Genomic DNA, 24,174 nt, shown 5'->3' on the forward strand with positions numbered 1-24,174 from the left:
AAAAACGTTTTTGTTGTATGTACCCCACATGTACCCTTGGCTGCTTGTCAGAAAAGTTGCTCTGATTAGATTAACTAATGTTGGTAGTTTCCGATACATGCAGTCGGCAGCCCATTTTGATGTGTGCTCATTCAACATTTAATCTATCAAACATCTCACCAACGTCTTTCAGCTCCTTCAACACATCAGAAATGTTTTCGGGACTGAGGTCACTGTCTTGGTGTTTTTAACAAAAAATTTTTTTTGTGGTTTTTATAATGAATACATTTTAAAACCACCTCGGCACATTAGAAGTTGCATGAAATAAACAAATGTAGGATTCGGTTTTTCACCAACAGAATGCAACTGTTCCTGCCGTGAGCCATGTTTGAAGCGGCACAAAGACTTTCGCAGTAGGGAATACAATCGCAACCCTTGATTTTAAAGGTCGTACAGTAGTTTAATTGAGATAAGTTTTTCTTTCAGAGGATTTCCCTTAATTTTAACAGATTTATTTATTTTTTTTAATCTTGGGACTGATCAGAAATGGCTCAGATGATCTGCTGTTTATACTCCAGCAGCTGCATTTAAGCTGTTTTTTCAGCAGAGATGCGTATATGAAAGAGGATTTGTGCATTTTGCAACCACATACAGTTGAGAGCTGATTTGTTTTTTTTTTTTTGTTTTTTTTATATTTTTTTCTTTCTTGCCAGTCATGCATTAAATTGAGTGAAATATTAAACCACCTGGCTCAACTCTTTAGTCAGAAATGTCACTTTCCTCCCTGCAGTTTGGTGCATTTCCTGATGTTCCACACATTGTGAGCATGGCATTTAGAGCAGATGAGCATGACCTTTTGAACGTTAACATTAAAAGAAAAACTAATTTGAATCTTGCACACAGCTGTAAATAGCAGGCACATCATCCTGTTACCAAGTATAAAAATATGCACAAATCTACAGGAACCTGTGACTCCACCTCATAGACTAACGGACGGATACAGTATGATGAAATAAGCTCTGCTCAGATGATGTTTGGATACACAATGCATCTAAAAGTGAGAACATGACCTAAACATAATAATCAGACAAGAAGGGATCATTTCCTCTTCAAAACTGCCAAAAAAGAAAAATCTGTTTTGTTTTTGTTCATATTATTTACATGATTGTTTATATGAAAAGTGTTTTCACACAGCTTACATCAGTTAGTCCTGGTTAGAAAAGTATCTTCATAATTAATAGATAACAGTTTTAGTGTAATTCAACTGAGAAATAGATGTCTTGACATACATATTGACTGATATGACCAAAAGTCCTCTACCTAAAACAAATCACCCAAAAGAGGAGATATGGAGATTATTCGCTTTAAGTGTGGAGGGTTCAGTTGAAATGAGTGTGTGGGCTTTTTTTGGCACCACAGATGGTGCGCACACTCAGACACACACAAAGAGAAAATGTTAAATGTCAGCATGCTGAAACTTTGCCTCCTGTCAAACACCTCTCCCTGAATAGTAAAGCTTTGTCTGAAAGCCACAAACCTTTTTTCAGTTTTGTTTTTCAGAAGAAAAAAAGAGCCGTTGGTAGACCTTAAAGCTGCCGAAATTTGTTTTGAGCAAATTTCTGTTCATATTCCTGAAATGCTTGAAGCATCCCCACCTCAGTTAACCTGTTTATCAGAAACAGTTGGTATAAGATGGATTCCCCCCTTCTCAGCTTGTTCCTGTCTGCCAGTCACGCCGCAGTGTGTGAGGAAACAATCCGCTAGTTTGAGGTAGAGATCATGTGTCGAGCATTCGCAGGTGACCTGCTTACCGCCTGGCTCTTATCAGATCTGCCTCGGATCACAAGCTGCGTCATTATTAAAGCAGAACTCTGACTCATCTGACTGAACTGGACTTTCCCATCATTTTATATCCTTCACCAATTCTGAACAAAATCTCCTCAGGTGCAAAACCACAGCATTATACTTATTTGCTGATGTGTGAACCGTCTCCATTAAAGCAAAAAGAACTTTTGTGATTTTTGTGTTCACTGTCAAGTAAATTCTGAATATTTTCTTAATTGTTTACGGGACTCAAAGTTTTTTTTTTTTGTTTTACATTATTATTCAATAATACCTGATAATTATTATTGTCATATTCTTTATACTAGGTTGGCTGATAAGTAACAAGAGATCGTGTTACAGCAATGCCAAGTGTGTGTGTGTGTGTGTGTATACATATATACACTGTGTGGAGTTTGCATGTTCTCCCTGTGTATGCGTGGGTTCTCTCCGGGTACTCCAGCTTCCTCCCACCGTCCAAAAACATGCATGTTATAATTGGTGTCTCTAAAATTGAGTGTGAGCGTGTGTGGTTGTTTGTCTCGTTTGTCTCTGTGTGGCCCTGTGATGGACTGGCGGCCTGTCCAGGGTGTACCCTGCCTCTCGCCCATTGACCGCTGGGATAGACTCCAACCCCCCCCCCCCCCGCGACCCAATCGACGGATTCAGCGGGTATAGAAAATGGATGGATGGATGAATATATATATATATGTATGTGTGCACTTTTGGAGTCGTTAAGAAACGCTAAATCGATTCATTTTTGTTTGTTTTCCCCCCAAACTTTAAAAAAGTGAAAAAATGTTCCTCAAAGATGCTATCAAACTGAATTTTGCACTTAGAACTATTCTCAGCTGGTGCAGCAAAAAGCAGGTGAGACAGGAAATTCCGTGGGTGATGTTGTTTGCAATAGCAGCAGTCCTGCTTGTTATAAATTATGTGCATATGATAATTTTTAAGATTTATTGTATCATTGTAATTCCTCTCTATTTAGTGCAGCTAATAGGTTATTCTCTACTCACTTTATCTTACTGGATAGTTATGTAGAGAGGATATAAACACGATATAAACTGCGTATGGGCTTGAATTAAAGCTGATCTTGACAGACCTCCAAGAAACGGTGTAAACAAACCTGAGCTGCTTGATAAAGGGACAAGTAGAGACGAAGGTGATGGTGTTCTGTTAACAGTGTACTGAAGAAAAAGCAAGGGACACAATTTGACATTTAAACTGATTAGTTTGTACTCTACTACACCTTATTAGCTTAGGCTAATACGACTGTTACACTCAGTGGGGTTACATGGCACTGTAAAAATCGGATTAAGGGCTAAATTACAATAAGACTGAGTTATTAAGTTCATGTAGACACCTTAATCTGACAAGAAATTGAATCTGATCGGGTTACTCGCGATCAGATTAAGACCCCGAGATAACTCGGTTGAAAGTCACACTAAACACGTTTGTAGACGGTTAAGCACGTGGTGAATTGGACTTTGTGTTCTGCGCATGATCAAGATTTTTTCCCGGGGTCGTGAACCGGAAGTCAAAGGAGACGATATTACTGTTGTTACCGCCGTCGGAAAGAAACAAACAGTGCGATGGAGAATGCTCCGTTGTGCATGGCGTTTGTGCAATAAGCAGCTCACCACAAACGAAATGTAGAGGGACGTAGCTTCATCTTGCCCTTCATTCGCCATCTTTCTCGAATGTCTGAGTTTGTTGTTGTTGTTGTTGTTGTTGTTGTTGTTGGTGGTGGTGGTGAAGAGGTCAACAGGAAGTGGCTCTATTAGCAATTGTTGAAATGGGTACAGCGCCACCTATCGTACCAGGGGTATGACATGCTTTGTGCCTATGATTCGATTCATTCACTGCCATATATCCAAGGATAATTACCCTTGCTCAAATAAGGAGAATACCCCAACTATAGCTATAATCGAATTAATCTCATCGTGTAGACCCACTGAGTGCCAATCCTTCCCTCATGAAGACAAAAGATGTTTTTGTGGAACAAGGCAATAGAAACACGTTCCGCAGTTTAACGGCACCACAGACGGCAGCTTCCAGAGTGACTAGTCATTTGAATCCACATTTTCAACTATTTCAGTAAAAGAATAAATGTTAGAACCCTCACAAGGTTTAACTGCAGAACTTTTGCTCGAACGCTGGAATTACAAGGCCAAAGACCCTCACCATCACCATTTGTTTTATTGATTTGAATCTTTACATTGATGTTACGTGCTAATCAATAGCACAATCCCTTCTAAATCGTAGCACTCTTAAAGAACATACCTAACATGTTCCCATGACATTGCATATAATTAGGAAGCCAGATTTTGCATGTCACTTCTACGCATTTTAAGCTTTGTTTCCTCTTACATCGTTAACACAACATGAAAAATGGCAAGTTTAGGGTCAAAGAAGAATATATGGTGACATCCCTTAAAAGTATGGCACGTAATAGCAAATAGAAAACAAAAGGTGCAGCGTATGTATTGTGCTACTTCACTTGCCGTGTCATGGCTATGCTATAATTATAAGACCAGGCTTACAATTTGCATGTCATTTCAATGCTTTTCAAACTTCCCACATCATGTCACACCATTTCAAGTGTGGGGGGGTAAGAGGTCAAATACGGAGAACAACAGCAAAACCTAGGATTCTTTCATCTTTTATTCTTCCCTCAACTGCTAAATTAGCTGATTGATCTTTGTTGTTGGTCCGTCCAGATAGCAAATTGATATCTTTATTGGGAAGTCTTTCCCTACCCCCAGCTTCTGAAATGAATCCATCATCCCTTTGACTGTTATTTTAGGCTGCATTTGGTGGACCAGCTAATTTGTTTCTAATCTAGCTTTTGAATTGATGAAAGGCAAAGTTTGTCTTTGGTAAAAAAGTAAAACGAGGTTGAAACGCATGACATTGTTGCCTTTGTCTACACTTGACGCATGGGATTTTCTTGCTGCTTGGATATACAATTTAGGATTCATGTCATGAAATGTCTTGTGTAAATAGAATCATTATTAACATTGCATTATCTACCGAACATGTGTTGAACTTTGCGCGAGTTGTAAATTAAAGCTGTGAAAAATGATTTATTAGATGCAAAATATTCAATACTGCACGACTATTTGCGACCTTTTCCCCCTTTTACTTAAATGTTAGACCGTTTCTCTTTAATGTCCGCCAACAACTTTGTCTTTTGGACCCACCTTTTCTGCAGTTGCAGGAGACACCTGAGCTACATGTACATGCTTGGTTTTGATTGGCTACACACTATTGATTCTACAGAATAGCACGAGTTTCCTGTCTTTATTCTCCTCACCCATCACCATGATTTTGTCTGTCAGTTTATTTTTCTTTTGTCCATGACTGTTCCTGACTAAAACCAAATATGTGCTATTATTATATGTAAGCTGGATACATATTGTCTTTAATAATCCAAGAGAAATTAGATTCAAGAGGCTGGATTGTCCCATCAGTTTCAGTTGGTTTAGAACTACAAATCACAGGCACAAAAGGTCAGCAAGGTCGTTCATGCTCTGCATCTTTTACGAATCAAACTAAATAATAATGTCTGCAATGGTCCTGAGGCTAAATTCAAGAAAAATCTAAGAGCATAAGAGGGGTTGGTAGGCATGAATTGTACAATCATATGATCTTAATGCTGAACAAAAGCATATAGTTTTAATTTCAGCCTAATTTAAGCTTTCGTGGAACATAAACCATCAGCAAAACTATACAAAATGAAGCTGAGGCAGTAACCAAGATGACATAAACAATTCAGGAAAGATTAGACTTTCAACATTTTTATTATTATATTTACTGTGCTGAGCCCCCAGTGACTCGCCTGTTAGGATTCTAACTGGAAGGCTGCAACCTGGCAAAAACTGAGCGAAACAGGAAATCAGTATGTTTTCTTTGCATGCTCACTTGTTCCAGAGTGTCTGCTCATATAATTGGGCTATTGTTCATGTCTGAATCTTACCACAAAGCCACCACAGTTGTGTTTTGATTTCTAGTGAAGGATGGCTTGAGCAAAGTCTGCAGTCTTTAAGACAGAATAAACCTCTTTTGGAAACCCACTTCTTAAACTCAGGCCTTGATGGTGGTCAGCAGCTTTGTCAGAATCGGGCATCAAGTCAGATTCAGGTCCAATATTTTGGAGTTTTGCAATATTAACATTATTTTATCAGGGATATCTCTGAACTGGCTTATTTATGTGATGAAGAACAGCATTTTAATGCCATCCACTTTCACCTTTGACTTATCACACTAAACATGGTTGTATAGTGCCGCATTACACTTGTAAAATGCTTTACACTGGCACTGTTTCAGTGTAACAAATCAAAAGTTGGCTTATTTTCTACAGTAGTTGGTCAGACAATTACATTGCACTCCAAAAAGGGTTTGCAAAAAGATAGCTCTTAACTCCGTTTCAGCGTGTGAGCTGGAGTCTTTGCTGCCAAAAAAATTTGCTGGGCTTTCCATCTAAACTTCCATATGACCTGAAAACAGATGTGTAATTTAGAAATACTTAATGTTTGCTAATATAAATGTATAACTGGAAATCTATGAGATCCCAGAATAAAAGATAGCCAGCAGAGTTAAACATTCATAGTTCTCAGGGTAGCAGCTGAGAACCTGATGCTGCTGAAATAGTGACTTCACATTATTTCCTGTAGTTGCCAAATCACTTGGGTGTACCCTAGTATATCACATGGGAAAATACACAGTGCCTCTGTGACAAAACCGCAAATTCATGCAGATGATTGTGATCATTTTCCCACTGTGGGGAAAAAATGCGGACTTTAATTTAATTATCTAATCACAAAGGAACATCTGTCTCTTGACACTTATGGGTAACTCGGTGCTCAGGTGTTGCATAAGTTTTGTTGCTTTAGGAACATGTTTTACTTTTGTTTGAAAAATTAATTTTGGCTGTAGTTTGTTCCTTTGCATGGTGTTAGGTGTTTTTACATCTGTTTCTACTTAGATAATTCTTAATATCGACTCTAAAGCAACACAAGGAGATTGAGTTTGTAACAGCTGTCAGATATCATTTCTCACTCTAAAGCTTGTCGCTCATCAATATTGCCACCACTGCTGTGGCAGCACAATTAACAAACTTTTACTCACTCTAGGCAAGTTAATAGGTGTGCAGACTACTATTTATAAGTGGCCCAGCTGAAGTAGGATGACAAATCTGGTTTAGTATTTGATCTCAGATGAAGTTGTCACTCAGATTTAACCCATAGCAAACTGTATGCAGTTCCCAAAACTTAGTGGTTTGTCTTTGACTGTATGCAATTACCATCATTGATAACAAATTGCAGTGAAAATAGCATATAGCATTCAACGTAAATAATTAAATGTAGAATAAGCTAGAAGGTTAAGTTAAAAGGCACCTAAAACATTCCTTACATTGGTCAACTAAAAGTAAATAAATCTTTAAGTAGCAATGTAAAATAAAGTATGAGGTCAACAATAGCCAACTTAAAGTTATTCTTGTCCAGTGCAGATGCCAATATGCTATTGGTGTGAGATTACATTAAAAGGTCCCTATGAATTTGAACTTGTTTCAGGGGTTTTCTTGAATAATCTTTCTTTACATGTTACCACAATTGCCTTGATTTCTGTAAGAAACAGGGTGAAATGATCTCATTGCTCTACCAGAGCAGTGAATCTTTTTCACTGTTTCTTATCTCATGCGAACAAACATCTCACAATTAGCTGGACATTAAAAAAAGAAAGGGGGAAAAAAAAGTACTCTGTGTCTTATCATCTGAAGGTTTCTATATTGTCTGGCATGTTTGTGCATGAGACCTTTCCCACTTGTGGTTGTCTTGTCTCCTAGACCGTGGGAGGCCTGCAGTCTTTCACAACAGGGGAGCTAGACTTGTGCATGCCACCAACACACAGACAAAAACAGTCATGCACACACTGCTCTGTGATGTCGAGGCTGATAAACACACATGATGAATAGAAAAGAAACTGAAGTGTAAAGGAAACACTGTGACCCAAACTGTCAGCTGATCTCCCACCTGACCAAAGACTACAGTTTTAGAACATTATCATAACTTTTTAAACAAGCATCTATAGCCATGTTAGCACGACTCTGAAGCTGTTCTTTGGCTCAGAAGTGCTCTGAAATATGTTAAAATTGTAGCATAACTCCAGCAAAGCTAACATGCGGATGTTTTGCTGCCATAATGTTTAACATGTTCAGAATCGTAGTTTAGCAAATTATGAATGAAGTTGAAAAATTAAAGGATAACAAAAGTTATCATACCCCAGTTAGCAGAAATGAATGTCAGTTTAGAAGTGCAGACCTTTATGAATCTGCAAATAGACTTATGCATTTGGAGGTGGTAGGTAGTAGTGGTATCACCCAAAGAATCTTGGTTATACTGTAGTTGAAGGCTCCACTTGTTCCTTCTAATAGTCCATAAGGCCTATGTAGTAAGTCAGCCATTTTGTAATGCTGCTCAGACTTTCAACTTAAACATTTTCCTTCACTAGATAGTGACTTGACATGTCATACACCAAAATTAGCATACAAAAGGTGCATTCTACATCAGTTGAAATAGACCATCAGGCACTGCAGCCTGGAGTTTTGCCGCGGGTGTAGTTGAATTTACTCACGTTATTCGCGCACCAGGACCCAGTTTGATGACCTGCTCGGGAGGATCGGTGCCGTGATCTCTCGGCAGGACACCAACTACAGGCGCTCCATTTCAGCTGCGGAGCGCCTGTCCATCTGTCTCCGGTGAGTGGCAGATAAATCAATTAAAAAGATCCCAGGACGCATGACGTCACTGTCGTCAAGAGTCTCAACGCTGATAGGCTGTCGTGACGTGAATATTTCGCCAAAGTTGGATTTTCTGAACTCGTGCGAATTCGCGTCTTGTCATTCGCGCGGCGGAATTCGCGTCTATTCGCGTCTTTGCATTGACTTTGTATGTAATCACGTCGTGCGAAAAATTCGCACCCCGTCCGGTCTGAACGCACCGTTAGAGCTGCAGTGTTTAGTTTGTGAATTGGTACAAAAAAAAAAAAACACAGGAAACTTGTGCTGTCCATCACCTCAGATTTGGTGTGTACCTCTCCTGCCTGAATTTGTTTATGTCAATGCATAACTTTGAATATCTGGTACATAATTATGTAGCACCTCTGCTTTTAAGTAAGGTAGAAAATGCATAAGCAGATCACCATTTTTTTTATGGCATTTTGAATTGATTAGATAACAGTTTTGTCACTACATTGAAAATGTAATCTGGTCTGCATTATGTTTCCTTCAAAATGTATTGATGTAACCTCCGGGGGGTTTGCTCAGACTTGACTTTAATTCAGTTTTGATTGGGGAGCTTGTTTGGTTGTGGTTTCTTCGAGACAGTGGAGTTTTAGTTAAGTTTGAGAAATATTGGGGCAGTCTGTGGTGTAGTGGGTACAGCAGGCGCCCCGTGTACAAGAGGCTACAGTCCTCGCTGCAGCTGGCCCCGGGTTCGAGAAAATAATAATAATAAAAAAAAAAAAGTTTGAGAAATATAGTTTAAGCAGGTGACATGGAAGCAGATTTTAATAATGCTTGGTCATTATTAAAAGGACATTTGATCTGACAGGCCTTTGTTTCAGGATCCTTTATAATTTTCATATAGGAAGCGAGTGGGAGTCGGAGGTGCTCTTCTGTAAGCTATGTTACACTTTAACACAGCAGGTAGTTTTGTTTTTGATTGGATTATTTTGTTTCATGGCATTTCAATGCAACGCAATGACAGATTTTAGCTTACAGTTATATGCAGTTATCTCACCTTCTGCCTGTCTTAAATGAATGATAGGCCCACTAAAAACACGGGGGTTTGCCCCAATGAAAATAGTGTTTTCACTTTGAGTATTCACCCTTCAGGCTTATTATGTTCTGACTATTTCTCCAAGAAATAACTTGGCCTGTGTTTACAAAATTTCATTGAATGAAACATGAATATTGCAGATTAATGAGTTGACTGTTGATTTTGGAGCAGCCTTCCCGTCTTTCAAATGAATTTCCTGTCCTTTCATTGAAAGACGAAACTGCTAAGTGTATCTTACCGGATGTAATCACCTCAGTGGACCTCCCCTTGCAGCCACTGCTCTTTTTTTAATTGTTTTAAAATGTCTGTCAGTAGAACTTGTCCAGCCTGCTAATATCCTGGCCTGTCAATGGACCTAGTGTGATTTGTGAGCGCATGTATATTGTGTAATTAAGATTCAGTTCAATTCAATCTTATTTATATAGCGCCAAATTACAACAAAATGTCATCTCAAGGCCCTTCAAAGATAAAATCCAAAGATGTACACAGACTAATGCTGTCATGTAGTTTAAGCATATGACCATGTAAGAACTACTTTGTGTAAAACTAGCTGATACAAAACACACGTTTAGCTCCATACAGCAGAAATTCAGTTAAATCTACTCTGTGCCTCACACCTAGATTGTTTTAATGTTGTATACGTAGCAGATTATTTATATGCTCTCTCTATCCATCTCATTTTTCTTTCATGAACTAGCAATAGCACAAAGCAAAACAGGATATTACTTAAAGTGCTGATCTCATGGTTGGCACACATTTTAATATAAATTTGCTCTTGTTGCTATGTCCCATTGTTGCCTGTTGCTGGGTAGTATTGCCCAGTACAGTGATCAGTGACGTGTGAAACCACTTGTGAGTTCCTCGGATAGGTCGGCAACTATGCATATTGTCAGCCATTTCCTTTAAGTCAAAATGTAAAAAGACCACGATAGAATGCTATAAGTTTTGCTTCCTTGAAAATCCCCAGAGTGAACAGTTACTTGCTTGGAGGAGCTGTATTATCTCGCATAGACTTTCCTGTGCTCACTTCCCTCAGGGAAGTAGGATTCTTAAGTGATGTTGTGCAACTTACGTGGGCTCAACACTAAGATAAGGGACATATCATATTAAGATTACTCTAGGGTCTCTTCTCATCTTTAAAGCTGATAAACCTCTTAATAAATCTTTACACCTCACTTTTTTGGAATAACTTTGAACAAATTTCACGGGCTTCTGAGCTCCAAAGCTGATTAGATTTAAATACTCTGTTGCTGTTGGACAATTCAGCTGTGGGTATCTCCAATTGTAAAGAGGTAAGAGGAAGTTCAGGAGGACATTTTACACAACTGTTCTCTAAACATCAACACAGCAGAAGCGAGTCAAATGAGTTTTAAGGTGCTTGAATTGCAAAGCTTCTTACTTACTAACTTGATGTGTGTGTTGCTGATGTACGTCTGAAATCAGTGCTTTTTAGGTCCTTTTCGTAGAAGATGCAACTTGAAATTACAGGTTCAAATAATGGTGGCTGAACTGTCATACTGTCATGGTTTGCTAATGTGACCTTACAATGACGGGCAACCCACTACTGTTTGGCAGTTTCTAATCCACATGTTCTGTTTGTGTTTGTCAAAGGACACACGTTTTATTCAAAAAAAGGTAGAAATGATGTATCTTTGGCTGGGGTAATTTTCTCAGTTTACTCGCTGCTGGCAGAGGAGCCAAAAGGCTTATATAATGTCTTAACTGTTTACAATTTGGTACTTAAACCAACAGAAGGATTTTCCAGGAATGGTACATTAAAAAACATGTCTACAGACGTATCATAGGGTTAGAAAACCTTTATTACATGTTTGTACAGTGTTAATTAATGCTAATGGGGGTTACAGTACCAATACCTGGAAAACTCCAGTCCACTAATTTATAATTCCCAGTATAATAAGATCTTAATAGTAAACTCTGCAGTGAGCTCTGAGTTGTGTGATGCTTCTAGTAAAGCAAATCATGGGATTTTAGCTGGGCATAGTTTACTATGGTACATGTGCTATGGAATTTGCAGTTTTGTCCTGCTGTGGGAGTTCTAACATGTACGATATATTTCTACAAAAACATGCCTTAATACTTGATTGGATACGTTTTTGTTGTCATTATACAATGCGCAATGGAATTGCAGAGCAGCGAACGACCTTTTTTTTTCCTGCACTATCTTATTCATACTCCGGGATGTTACACCACTAAATGCAATATTTTACATACTTTTCCATAAATTTGTATGATCAAACACTTTCTTCAGTGGGTAAATTCCAAGTACAGTATTTTTTATCTACCAACTCCTCTTCATCAACTGTATTTTCTGGAAATCTGATTAAAATCTGACGATCACTTGGGTCATATAAACCATTATAGCAATTTAGTTTGTCACTTACCAAACAGCTGGTGACATGGCTGATCCACGGGGAGCTAATAATGTCAGACGCACGTTTTAAGACATAAGGAGACTGTAAGTTGGTGTGAAGCGGCTTCCTCATAAGCATTACAATGTTGTTGTTTTTTTTTTTAAGGTGGAAGAGAGTGTTACTCATTCACTTTCTCCACATAGTTTTTCCGATCTCAACTCTCTGTGTCTTATTTTACTGCAGGCAGGCAGGTTGTGCTATTAGTCACGATGAGTAAAGTTCAAACCGCTTGATTTAATCCGTAATACCACATGATCCAGAAGTCACTCGGGTCACTGAGTACATATTTATAAGATGACTGAATTTATATACATATATATGCAGGAGCAGTGAAACAAGGTCACAAGTTTTAACAGAGACTGGTGCGGGAGAAATGATGTGTGTATTCAGGGGGAAGTTGTCGTTAAACAAATTGTTAGTGTGGAGGTGTATGAGGCCTAGTCATATTGGTTGTTTCTTCACCACTTCAACACTTTCAACAGATGGTGGTGGTGTTTTCACACCTCACTTCAAAATGGAGACTGCTGCTTTTAGGCCATAATCTCCCAGGGACTTTTGTTCAGTGTCTGCAACCTCCCACATAATCCTGCTCTGTTAACTGAAAGGCAGGTCTACACGCACCACAATTTAACCAACACGTCTTTCTGTGTTACCTTTCTCTCTTTCTCAGTCTCTTTATTTGAACTCCTTCTTTTTTGTTTCACTTTTCTCTGGTTTAAAACACTCAAAAGCACAAAAAAGAGTAGCTAAGTAGATTCTTCTTTTCCTCTGCTTGCAGTGAAACTGAATCAAGAAGAGAACTGCTTTGATCGATGAGGCATTTAAGGTGACATGATTCAGACTCAGCCCACGTTTTAGAAACTAATGCTTCACGGTGAAATGTAAACTATGACAAGTGCATATAATGCAGAATTTATGACAAATCGTTTTATTTATATATGTATATATATATATATATATATATTTGTATATATAAATCAAAAGCTACCCACATTTTACTTCAATGCAGTGTGACTTCTTTCAAAAAGCAGTCTCACTCTCATTGTTAACTTCACTTACTACATATTTCATTTTCTGTTTGCACTTCTACCTAAAAATATCAGAAACACAAAAAGAAGTCAAATAAATTTGTGCTGAAATTCTTAAATTCAGTTCAAGTAAAAATGATCATTATCATGTCTGATTTTATTTGCTTGAATACAGGAATTAATAGATTCTTACATGTTGTTGTTAATTTAAACTCCTGACCTCTTCATTCTGTCCTTCCTACTTCTTTCTTGCATTTTTCTCTCATTTTCTCCCCTTTTTCAACTTCAAAATATCAGCGGCACAGAAAGAGGAAAAGCTGTTTTTGCTACTATACCCACTGTTGTTTCATCCTCTCAGCTTCCTTTTCACTTTTTGAAACACACGCCGCGCCTGATCGCATCAAAGCCCAACCTCTGCGCCTTCTTCTCTGCTCTCTGACTAATTTAGATAGTACAACACGCAGAGTAAGGCTGCTTTGTATCTCTTTTATATTTTTAAGTGACACAGTCATTCTGGATTATGTCATGTTTTCAGGAATGCTTTGTTAAATAGGTTGGTGGGACGATCGTCTCCAGCGGCAACCGTTTACGTCCCACAGAGACGAACCCTGTCACTAGTGTCTGGGGATAAATTGTGCACTTCGGTTATGATTTGACTTTGTGTTTATCGATTTTGTCTGACTCTAGAAAATTGTTGTCGGAGGCTGGCTGCCTTTTTTTTTTTTTTTTGGGTGTTTGTTTTAGTCACAGGCCCCTGAACGTTCCCCCGGGTTTTCAAATGTGAAAGACAAAGATAACTATTGATGTTGCTGATGACAAGAATGCTAAATAATTATGAGAGTCTGGATCTGCGCACAGTGTGTGGTTTCTTTGCTTTGGGTTTGTGTTTTTAATAAATAAAACTACCAGTAATAGTGAAACTCTGCATCACAATCTCAACTACTTTGATCGACGATCTTTTAAGGGTGACATATAAACTCTTGAGTTGTGGGTGGAGTGGTGTTAAATGTTTGCAAACGGTCATTTACTTATTTAGGTAGAATCTACAGCTACAATTATGAAAGTGTGCTGCTTCATGCTGACATTTGATGTGTTGTGAACAAGTAAAAGCTTAAAGTGCTGAAACTTTTTCTTTATTGGTTAGAATATTTCATACTACTATTTGATTCTGTTGTGACATTTGAATTATAATTTGTGAACAAATTAAACGATATAGAGTGCAGAACGTGAGCACTGTCCCACTCTTGAATTTCAGTTATAAAATGACAGGTCGGATTGAAAATGAAGCAGATACTGAAACACTAACATGAGATCTTATTTGTGTCAAATTTGTTGTTCAACTACATGCAACAGTTTAAAATTATACTGGTCAAACTCACATGTGTACCCTAAACTGTGACTATTTTGTGTTAATTGGTGTCAGACTTGTTTTCTTCTTATAAATAAATCCATAAGTCATTCTGAAACTGTGATGCTTTGGAGTGATAATATTACCAGAGCACCAGGGGAAATTTGCCTTGTGAAATGTTCGGTTCTCTGACAACCCACTCAGTTTCGACTGGAAAAAAAAAAAAAAATCTTTAACCTTTTCAGCAACAACAAATGCATGCTTAAAAAAACAGAAGAGGAAAAAAAAAAAAACTGTTGCCAATTTCACTGTTGACAACTAGTTCACAGTCAAAACCTACTGCAGGCTGCAAAGAGTTAAATTTGTGAGGATCACACAGTCATCTGAGTACACAATTTGACTCACTGGTTTTCTTTTGACTTTATTTGAATGTCATTTTCATTTATTCTGTTTTTAATGTCTCACCTCGTATGTATGTTCGGTTGTTGATTTCTTTTTGGTTTATGACTGAGACCAGCACTTTCCAAATGAGAGCTACAATATTTCACAGCTCATCCTTTGTCAGTATATAGTGAATTTTACCGATGACTTAACTGTGACAGCTTCAGTTACATTTTACACAGTGATTTAGATGTTTTGCTGAGAAAGTTGTCATCAGTAATTGCTGAATTGACTTCCGGTGATGTTGACTGCTGATGCCTTAAATGCATATGAATATTTTAATTATGTTAGCTCCTCTTATTTTCCCTTTTCTTCTAATTTGTGCCAATACTGGTTAAAATCTGTCTTTTTGTACAGGGATTTTGTTTTTATAATTTAAAAAAAACAAAACGTTTTAGTCTGTTGTTTTTCTGTGTGTTTGGTGATGGGGCCTCAGTTGTTCCCTTTATGGGCTTTAATCTCTAATCCTTATTGTTGCCAGAGTCACTGGCTCATGGGAGGTTTTTTGAAAATGCTTGCACACGGTTGTTTGTTGAAGACATTAAATGTCACACACTGTACACTCTGTCTCCCTGACCTAAAATGTGACACTCAGTAAATATATACATGTTTATGGTTTCAGAAAGACGATGTTGGGAGTCTGTAGGTGGCATCAGTTTGTCGCCAGCAGCGGCTGTTTGACTAATCGCCTCACTAACTTCTTTTTACACAGCTTCAGTACTTTTTGTATTCATACAGATGATTAGTATCTGCATTGGTGGATATTTGTGTGCACATGCACATAGGACACGATCTGTGTATCCAAACAGATGTCTGTTTTATATTGTGCATTTGTGGTCATTGATTTTATGCTGGGATTAGGGCTTTCACAAGTTTGTGTGCTCCTGTCACACTATAAATGCCATTTAGTGTTTTCATTTATGCAGTAAGTGTTTCTGTGTGTATTTTTGTTATAGTTTGTCTCTTTACATATGTTGTGGCTTTCTCTTTATGTATCTGTCATTACTCTCTCTCTCTGTGTGTGTGTGTGTGTGTGTGTGTGTGTGTGTGTGTGTGTGTGTGTGTGTGTGCACATGTAATTGATATTTTTAGATAATTTTCAACATTACTAATACTGTCACTTTATGTAAAACATGTACTTGTTTGTACAATTTGTGTTACTGTTAATGTGTTAATGTGTGTACTTGTGTGTTTCCATGCAGTATTCACATCTCTCTGCTCTGTGCATGTAATTTTCTGTGTGTATGTGTTTTTAGGTCCCTGTTAAACAGATGATTTTGCTGCTCCATGTATTACTAATCTGTAAATCTTCATATCCTTGTCGATGAGTTTTTTGTCGTACTGTGTATATGCTCATGAGTGTACTTCCTCAGTTTTATGTGAGTATGTACATTCATTAGGAGTATATTTACAATGTGCATCTGTTCTACATATGCCATTGTGTAATGTTTTTTTTCCAGACATGTTTATGTATGTGCACATATGTGTATATATTTATCTGTTACACAGTATGTGTGCGCTGTTAACTGTGTGAATGCATATTCACTGTTTGGGTTCACGAATGTGCACATTTATTTCAGATTTTGCAGGACTGTGTGGGAGTGTACTCCAGCAGTAATGTGGGTGTATTGCACAACGAGTGTATGACTGTAGATGCCTTTTGTCAGTATGTGTGTTTATACTGCTTGGGCTGTGTATGTGTAGAGTATGTGAGTTTGGTTTTACTACTAATATTGTTATTGTTGTACATGTATTGTTTACACTCTGTGGTGTGAAAGATTAAGGTTGATTAGAACGGTTCATTAGCAGGTTAAATGCAAATTGTTCCCTGCATGGATGCAGAATCACTAAATATTCATTACCCAGCTGGAAACCTCAGATTTCAGACAGTATTAGAAGGTGCTCTGCACCACCATCATAAATGATGCAATATGTTTTCAGACCTGATGTAGGCATTCAGAGACATGTCGAGCTCTGCTCCTGTGGCCTGATATGGCTTCTCTAAAAAATCCCCACACACCCCAATTTTCTTTCTCACCTTGAATCTATACAAGCACTTCTGTGCATAAGTATTTAACTGTACACGTTTTGTGCTAATATGTGCTATAGCTTGTGTGTGTGTATATGTATGTGTATATATATATATATATATATATTTATTTATTTGCATGCACATGAACGCGTGAAAGAGTTTGTTCCCTCTTCTTGATGCTCATCGTCTGTCCCGCTTGACATTTACACATTCAAATCAGAGACTGTTTATCCGTTGTTGAGGCACATGACAAGATTTCATGCTTTGTTTAAGATAATAAGCAGCATCGCTGCATGCAACGACGCAGGCTCTTACTGTAAGACTCACTTAGCACAGATGTTGACATTCAGTCAAAACCTCACATCTGCCGAAGTAAACTTTTCAGGAACTAAGACATAGGCTTGTTTTTAGTTTGACCACCATGTTGTTGCTTTAAAAAAAAATAAAAAATTCTGTCATTGCCCCATTAAAATGTAATTTATGCTCTTTAAAATGCGATTTCATGTCACTGTTTGTTGATGAATTTGATCTGTTTGAGGCCTGAACACCTGCACCTCACTTTACACTGTGATACATCACACATGATTATGCACCAGTTAAAGCGGCACTATGCAACTTTTTCATGGTCATAAAATTGCTTGGCAATCATCAGATAGCTTGGCTGACCTGTTCTGATGAAAACGGTGACATTTCCATCTCCATCTGATGGCCCTAGCCCGAAACAGCGCTTGCAACTTTGCCTGTGGCGCCGCGTGCTTTGTTTACCTCTGGAAGTCTCGCGACACACGAGAGCCGAGAACTACTGCTTCACGGCAGGTCTAAAGGGCTCTGAGCCGAGCCAGGGAGCCTGATAAGACACACCTCTCTCCATTAGCTGTCGACGGCTAAATTGAATGTGGTTAGCTTCTAGAGTAGTAATATCACAGCCATTATAACGAACAGCCTTGCCACTCTGTATTAAGCCCCATTGTACCGGCTTTTTGGCTGCAGTTCCACCAGAATTCCACTGGGAGCGTCGGTGGAGACCAGAATGAATGGGGCCCAATGGAGCTAGATGCTACAAATGGTCAGTTTCACCTAAGTCTCCTCAAGAGCGCTCAGATTTGAATGTAGTTTCTGAGAGCTCAACATGGGTTTCAAGTAAAAAATCTACTGAACGAGTACATATATCCCTTTGATTTCTTACTGGTTGGCTTCTTGTTGTCCACAACGCGCTAGCATTGTGCTAATGACAGCTGGTCGACCAGCTATGTATGACGTCATATACACTTCAAATCCTTTTTTTAAGCAAATGAGTGGCTCTAAAAATCTAAAACTCAGCCATGGGTATTTTCTAAACACCCTCTTTCGAAAACAACATTCGAATTACTAGAGAAAAAATTATATCTTGAGATAAGGGCACGAAAGGGCGTATAGCTCCATAGCACTCCATTCATTCTGGTCTCCAAAATTGGGCGCCCCACGTGGAAAGAGGGTGGAACTGCAACCAAAATCGCCTCGTTGGAAACCGGAAATGCACCGTGAGTGGCGTATCTGTCCTATTATAGAATCTGTGGTAATATATAATGTGGCTAGACTGTCGCCTTATTTTCTACGGAGCTCCCCCTACAGCTTTGGGGTGTGTATTGCATGGTAAACAAACCCCGTATTACTGAAAGTTGCATAGTGCCGCTTTAATCCTGAAGAAGACAGCTATTCATTTTTTTAAATTATAACCTACGTACAATGTGTTTGAAAATGAGGGAAGAGTTACTGCCTCAGCACGTGTTGGCTTTTCATAAGGTCAAACGTGTAGACGGCAAGGAGGTCTGCGGGACCCCAAACAAAGAGGAAATAACTGCCAGTGAAGCACAAGGGTTACACAACCCTTTGGGTTACAGGGAAAAAAAAAAGATATTGCCCTATTTGCCCTAATATTTTGATATATTTTCCTCCCAAAACATTTGAACTTTTTGGAGAAAATGGTATGGAGCTTACTCGGTGTAAAAACTTTGACCTCAGCAAATCTAATATTATTATCCTTTCCATTCCAGAGATTGTTGTGGAAAAACAAGATTCATTAACCATAGTGACTAAGATGTCCTTATACTTAACAGACTAATGCTCAGTTAGTGCCTATTTCTATGTATTTTTGGACCCATGTGAAAGAGTGACCCGAAACTACTAGCAAAGCACAAAATTAACAGCAGCAAGATGGAAAAACTGATCTCAGAAATACTGTTTCAACTGTGAGCTGACTGTATGTGAAAGTGTTACTTAATATCCTGCCTTTAGTGTTTCATAATGTTCTTTTTGAGGCTTTCTAACATTTTTAGTGATGAAGGAATGGACAGAAATGAGTTGTAATAAGGTTCTATATTTTTATGTGAAATCTTTTTATTGCACTTTTTTTTATTTTTTTATTTGCGTTTCATATTCCTTTCTTCAAGCATCAACACCTTAAATCTTGAGGAATCTCCATCGAATCTCCACCTCATTTCGCTTGAATTTTACTCGGCATATTTATGTGTTTGATGAACCCTCTTCTACTTTGATATAGCAGGCAGTGGGATGAAAACTGTGTGATTCGTTAAAATCTGTATGGGTGTGTTTTTTTTTTTTTTGTTTTTTTTTTTGACAAATTCAGCCTCTTGAAACTGAAATTCAAATGACACACACACATGCAGATATTTATCACGTTTTCATGTCTGGATTTCACCTTCTGCTGACAATATTACTGTCTATGTGTTGCAGTTTCAAATAAGTCGGTTGTTCAGGACTGAGTTTGTGAAATGTTGCCACGGTACCACCATCACTTCTTGGCTTTGTTTGGGTTTGTTGCAGCAGCATGGTGAAATGTATCAGAAGATAAGCCATGAACAATTCTGAAGGCATTTTTTTCTATATAGTGGGCGTGATGTGTAAGTAAAGCTTGTTAAAGCCTTACCATATCCTGCCTGATATAAGGTGCCTGCAAAAACCACACATACTTACATGCATTGTCAATATAACTGTTTTTTTTTCTTTATGACTATGTTCGATCTGACTCTTTCCCCATTGAAATTTCTGAATACTTCTCATGATTTACTCAGCGGTGTTAATATATTTTCTATTCTTTGCTTAGTTAATCGTCCCCTGACCACATGCTGCAGTGCTGCCAGTATTTACATTGAAGGCACAGGACAATGCAAGATATAAAAGTGAAATGCCTAAATACAATTACAATAAAGTATAAAGAGAATAAAACAAGGGGGGGGTGACACAAGATTTGACTACATAAGAGAAAGGGTGCCAGATGAAGTACGGTACTACATGCTATTGAAAATTAACTGCTTTGCCAAATCAGCATGTTTCCTATTTTGAAGGCATTATAGATATAGGAAGAAATTAAAGCTTGAGGCAGTTGGCTTTACACTTATATTGCTGTTATTCCCATGTTCACAAATGCATTGGAGCCAAACTAAATTAAGATTAAGATATTTTTTAGGGCTTCACCTTAAGTTGCACATTTATGTTTTTCAAATTGAATTGTTTATTTGGATAATGTTATACTTTAGTGGGTATATTGCTATGTTCTGTTGTATTTATGCACTGTTTTTCTTGGTACAGTGTCACTCAAGAAGCTAGAATTGTGTACTTTCATATTGTTAGACTGAAGCATCTTTAAATGCAGTAAGACACTAGTCTGACTCATTAGATGTTGACTGTTGGTGTAAGCCGGCCAGCAGCTGCGTAATTCATGAGGTAATCTCTTCCCCTTCGCTATCTCTGTGTTACTACTTATGACATTCCTGCATATTCTAGCTGGTCACCCCTCACTTACCACCGAGATAAAAAAATTTCAGTGGCATAGTTGTTGTATCCTCGGCTTATTGCTGCCCATTATGATTGTATGATGGCAAATAAAATAAGAGTTTTCTTCTACCTTGACTATGATAAAAGTGACACAGAACTGGACCAAATATCAGACTGAACACCATGAGTGAGCTGTTGAAACAGTCACTCCAAGAAGAACATTGGCTTTACCTCGGAAAAAACAAATACAAGGTCAATGCGGTCAAGGTAGATAGTTGATTTAGCAATACATGAGATTTTGACATTAGAAACAGTTGTTTTTCTATTTCTTACTGTGCTTTTTAGGGAAGACCATAATCATTTTCTTAACATATAGATGTTGTTATTGAAACTGTCATGAGAATGAAATGCTAGCTTAGCCTTTTGGTAAACTAAATGAACAAAAAAAGAAATCCCCAACAACTCAACCATTTGTAATTGCTTTTGAAAGCAAAGGCATTGAAAAAGTCCTGGTCATAGTGCTGTTGGATTAGACAAAGCTTGTGCTTCTTTAACTTGATATGTGTACATAGCAAATAAAATAAAGATGGAGGATTATTTTTACCTTGGAGGGTTTCCATTAAATTTGAGTGAGGACAACGGGCAGTAAGTCGAGGTGTGGACATAAACAGAAGCATTTTAAAGAAAGAAGGCATTACTTTGTTTGCAGTGATGTGGACTGGCACATTTTACCAGGAACACCTTTGGCACAGTCACTGTTTTTGTCAGGCTTTTGTTGTATGCAGCTACAAACATAGGCAATGCACTGTAAACTAACCTCAGTTTAATGTAAATATGGTACAGTGGGCCATATACTGAGAACTGAAACATACTGATTCTGGATTTTCCCTGTGCTGAGCTGCCTAAGCCACTCACTGATATTAAACCTCTCACTTCCTTTTTGACAGAGCTTTGTTTACCAGCCACCTTGCTATTTTTACAGGAGGCCTCTGCTCACTCACAGACTCCATTTACCGTAGAAAAGGATGTGTCCTCTTCAGCACGTGCCTGCTTTGAAACAAAGATATTCTTGATAACCTGCATCTTACATACAGGTGTATATTAACATTCCAGTTGCTCTCAGGGTTGACATTTTATGCAAAACTTAATCATCTGAAAATCAAAGCAAGTATTGTAGATAAGAATAAGTTCATGACCTGCTATAAAATGCTGCTCGTATGTTAACTTTAATCTAGTTATAGACCATATAAATGACAGCCTGTCCATATATTCACTTTTTATACTTTCATCATAATATGCAGAAAATCCTGCACCTTTAAGAAAAGTTCTGAAAATCACTTTTGTCACTTGAGTTACTAGTCTGAGTCCTTTGCCTATATTTCTTTTTTTCACTTACTTTAATTAATTTCTTTACCCAATGCAGGTCCTCAAATGCTCTGATTACATCTGATCTTCTATGTATAACGATGTACTGTGTGCATTCTTGCAAACTTAAGGTTGTAAAGAAGATTTGACTTGTTTTATATGGATAAGTATATCATGCAATTATAACAATCCAGAGCATCCTCCTTCAGTAATTCTTGTTTTAAACCCAGTGACAACAGACAACTTATGCTAACGTCCTGTTGGTCAGAAACTTTTTCCTGAATGTAAATCAGTTTGATTGACATTATGTAGAATATATGAAAAAGTTGGACGTCGTCTTCCATTTCAAAACTGAAACCACTGAGGAAATGCTTTCAATCTGCATTCTGTTAAATGACCAGCTGAGGGCAACCCCTGTGGTTGTCAAAAGGACTGTTTGCAAAGCAGTTATGAGAAAATAACTGCTTCTCATCTAATTTATGACTAATTTATTTTATTAATTAGTTTCTCATTAATCACTAGTTTCAGAGCTTATTTGACAAGCTGAGCATACTGTCCATTTTGTTAGTTATGGTATAAATTAGACTAAAGCAGGTAATGCAACAGGGTATGCATTAGGGTGAGACACGTTATGATTGAGCTGCTATCCATTATTGCTTGTTTTCTGCAGTTGTCCATCAGATCCACCGCTCACTCCCTGCTTCAAAAGGGCAAAATGTTGCAGCCAAATAGCTGAACCCTACTTTAGAAAATCTATTTTATAGTCTGCAGGCACAACGGTCTGCTAAAATGCAAATGTTAGGCAGCTTTAATGTTTACCAAGTCGTCAAGTAGCTTTAAATGGGAAGTGCAGTTGAAGTTGATGGGGCATATCGGTATCATTTACCAAATTTGACCCAGTGATAGAAGCTGGAAAAATGTTAGGTATCATCAGTTAAAGGGAACGTGAATGTCTGAACCAGATTTTATTGCATACCACCCAATGAATAGAAAGGAGTCAACCGAAAATTACTATTCCAATGGTGGGAAATTGTTACAGTAGTTGCAGTGGTTATCTAAAGCCATGATAACTAAAGTATATTCATATTCTGTAAAAAACTATCAGGGTTTTGGTTTCATGGGGGATTGTGTGTGAGCCTAATTTTGGATTACTGCGCTTGGATGGCTGATTCCCTTTGAAAATTTTCTAAACAGTAGTCTTAGCTAAGTACAACCTGAATCTAGCTCAGGGCAAGGTGGTCAACTTTTTTTATTTTTTTTTTATTTTTTTTTAAAAAAAATTTAAAAGCCAGTGTTTGGACATCTCCTCTCCCTCGGTGTCTGTGATCAAACCAGATTCGCTCACATCTGGCTCAGCCCACACGTGTATTTGGGTATTTAATTATTATTTTTTTACTTTTACAGCAAATAAAGGTCCAGAGAAATATTCTTATACGGAAATCTAAAACTCGACCGGAACAACACAAATTTCATAGCAACAGGTATCTGTATACACATGTAATAGGTGGTACATGCTTGTTTTATTATACTCCAAAGCACTTGTCTTGACAAGCCAAAGGCATGTATTCTCGTTATCTCCCCTCCCTTGATAAATAGCAGTAAGAAAACAGATTTCTTGATTACACTGACTGATGAGCTCATTACAGTTGACTTTCCCAATATGTTTGGGCTTAGCTAAAGACATTAGTGAGCACTCCGTTCTCAAAGTTGTTCAACTAGCTAAAGCTCCGACCAATCAGGGCTCTCACAGAAGCAGTGATGCTGGCAGCTGGTTTTGCATTTGATTATGTGGCAGTTACCTTCATTGCACATTTTGAAGCCTTTGCTCTTCAATAAAGTTGGACAGTAACTAAACATTTATGTGCATATAAAGTCGTGATAGTAGTTAGTAAAGGTAATACTGGCACTATATTGTCTGCTACTGTCATGTAAACAAAGGAGACGATTGCACACAATCTGAAGTGGGTCTTTCTCCATTTTGTTTTCAACAATACGTTTTGAGCAACTTTTTTTTTTTTTTGGACAAACAGTATCTACTGCCTGTTTAACAAAGTGTTTGCCTTAAGAGCTCCACAAGGACTTGCTTTTCCATTACACTTCTGTCTGCCCT

At 37.9% G+C, this 24,174-nt stretch overlaps 1 protein-coding gene across 2 annotated transcripts in view; it reads left to right on the top strand.

Moving 5' to 3' along the window:
* LOC142396822 (uncharacterized) overlaps nucleotides 1-24,174 on the top strand; it is a 94,972-nt gene that overhangs the window by 45,902 nt on the left and 24,896 nt on the right. The gene's annotated exons all lie outside the window — the stretch shown is intronic.

The sequence above is a fragment of the Odontesthes bonariensis genome, chromosome 2, assembly GCF_027942865.1.
Source record: "Odontesthes bonariensis isolate fOdoBon6 chromosome 2, fOdoBon6.hap1, whole genome shotgun sequence".
NCBI classification, from domain to species: Eukaryota; Metazoa; Chordata; class Actinopteri; order Atheriniformes; family Atherinopsidae; genus Odontesthes; species Odontesthes bonariensis.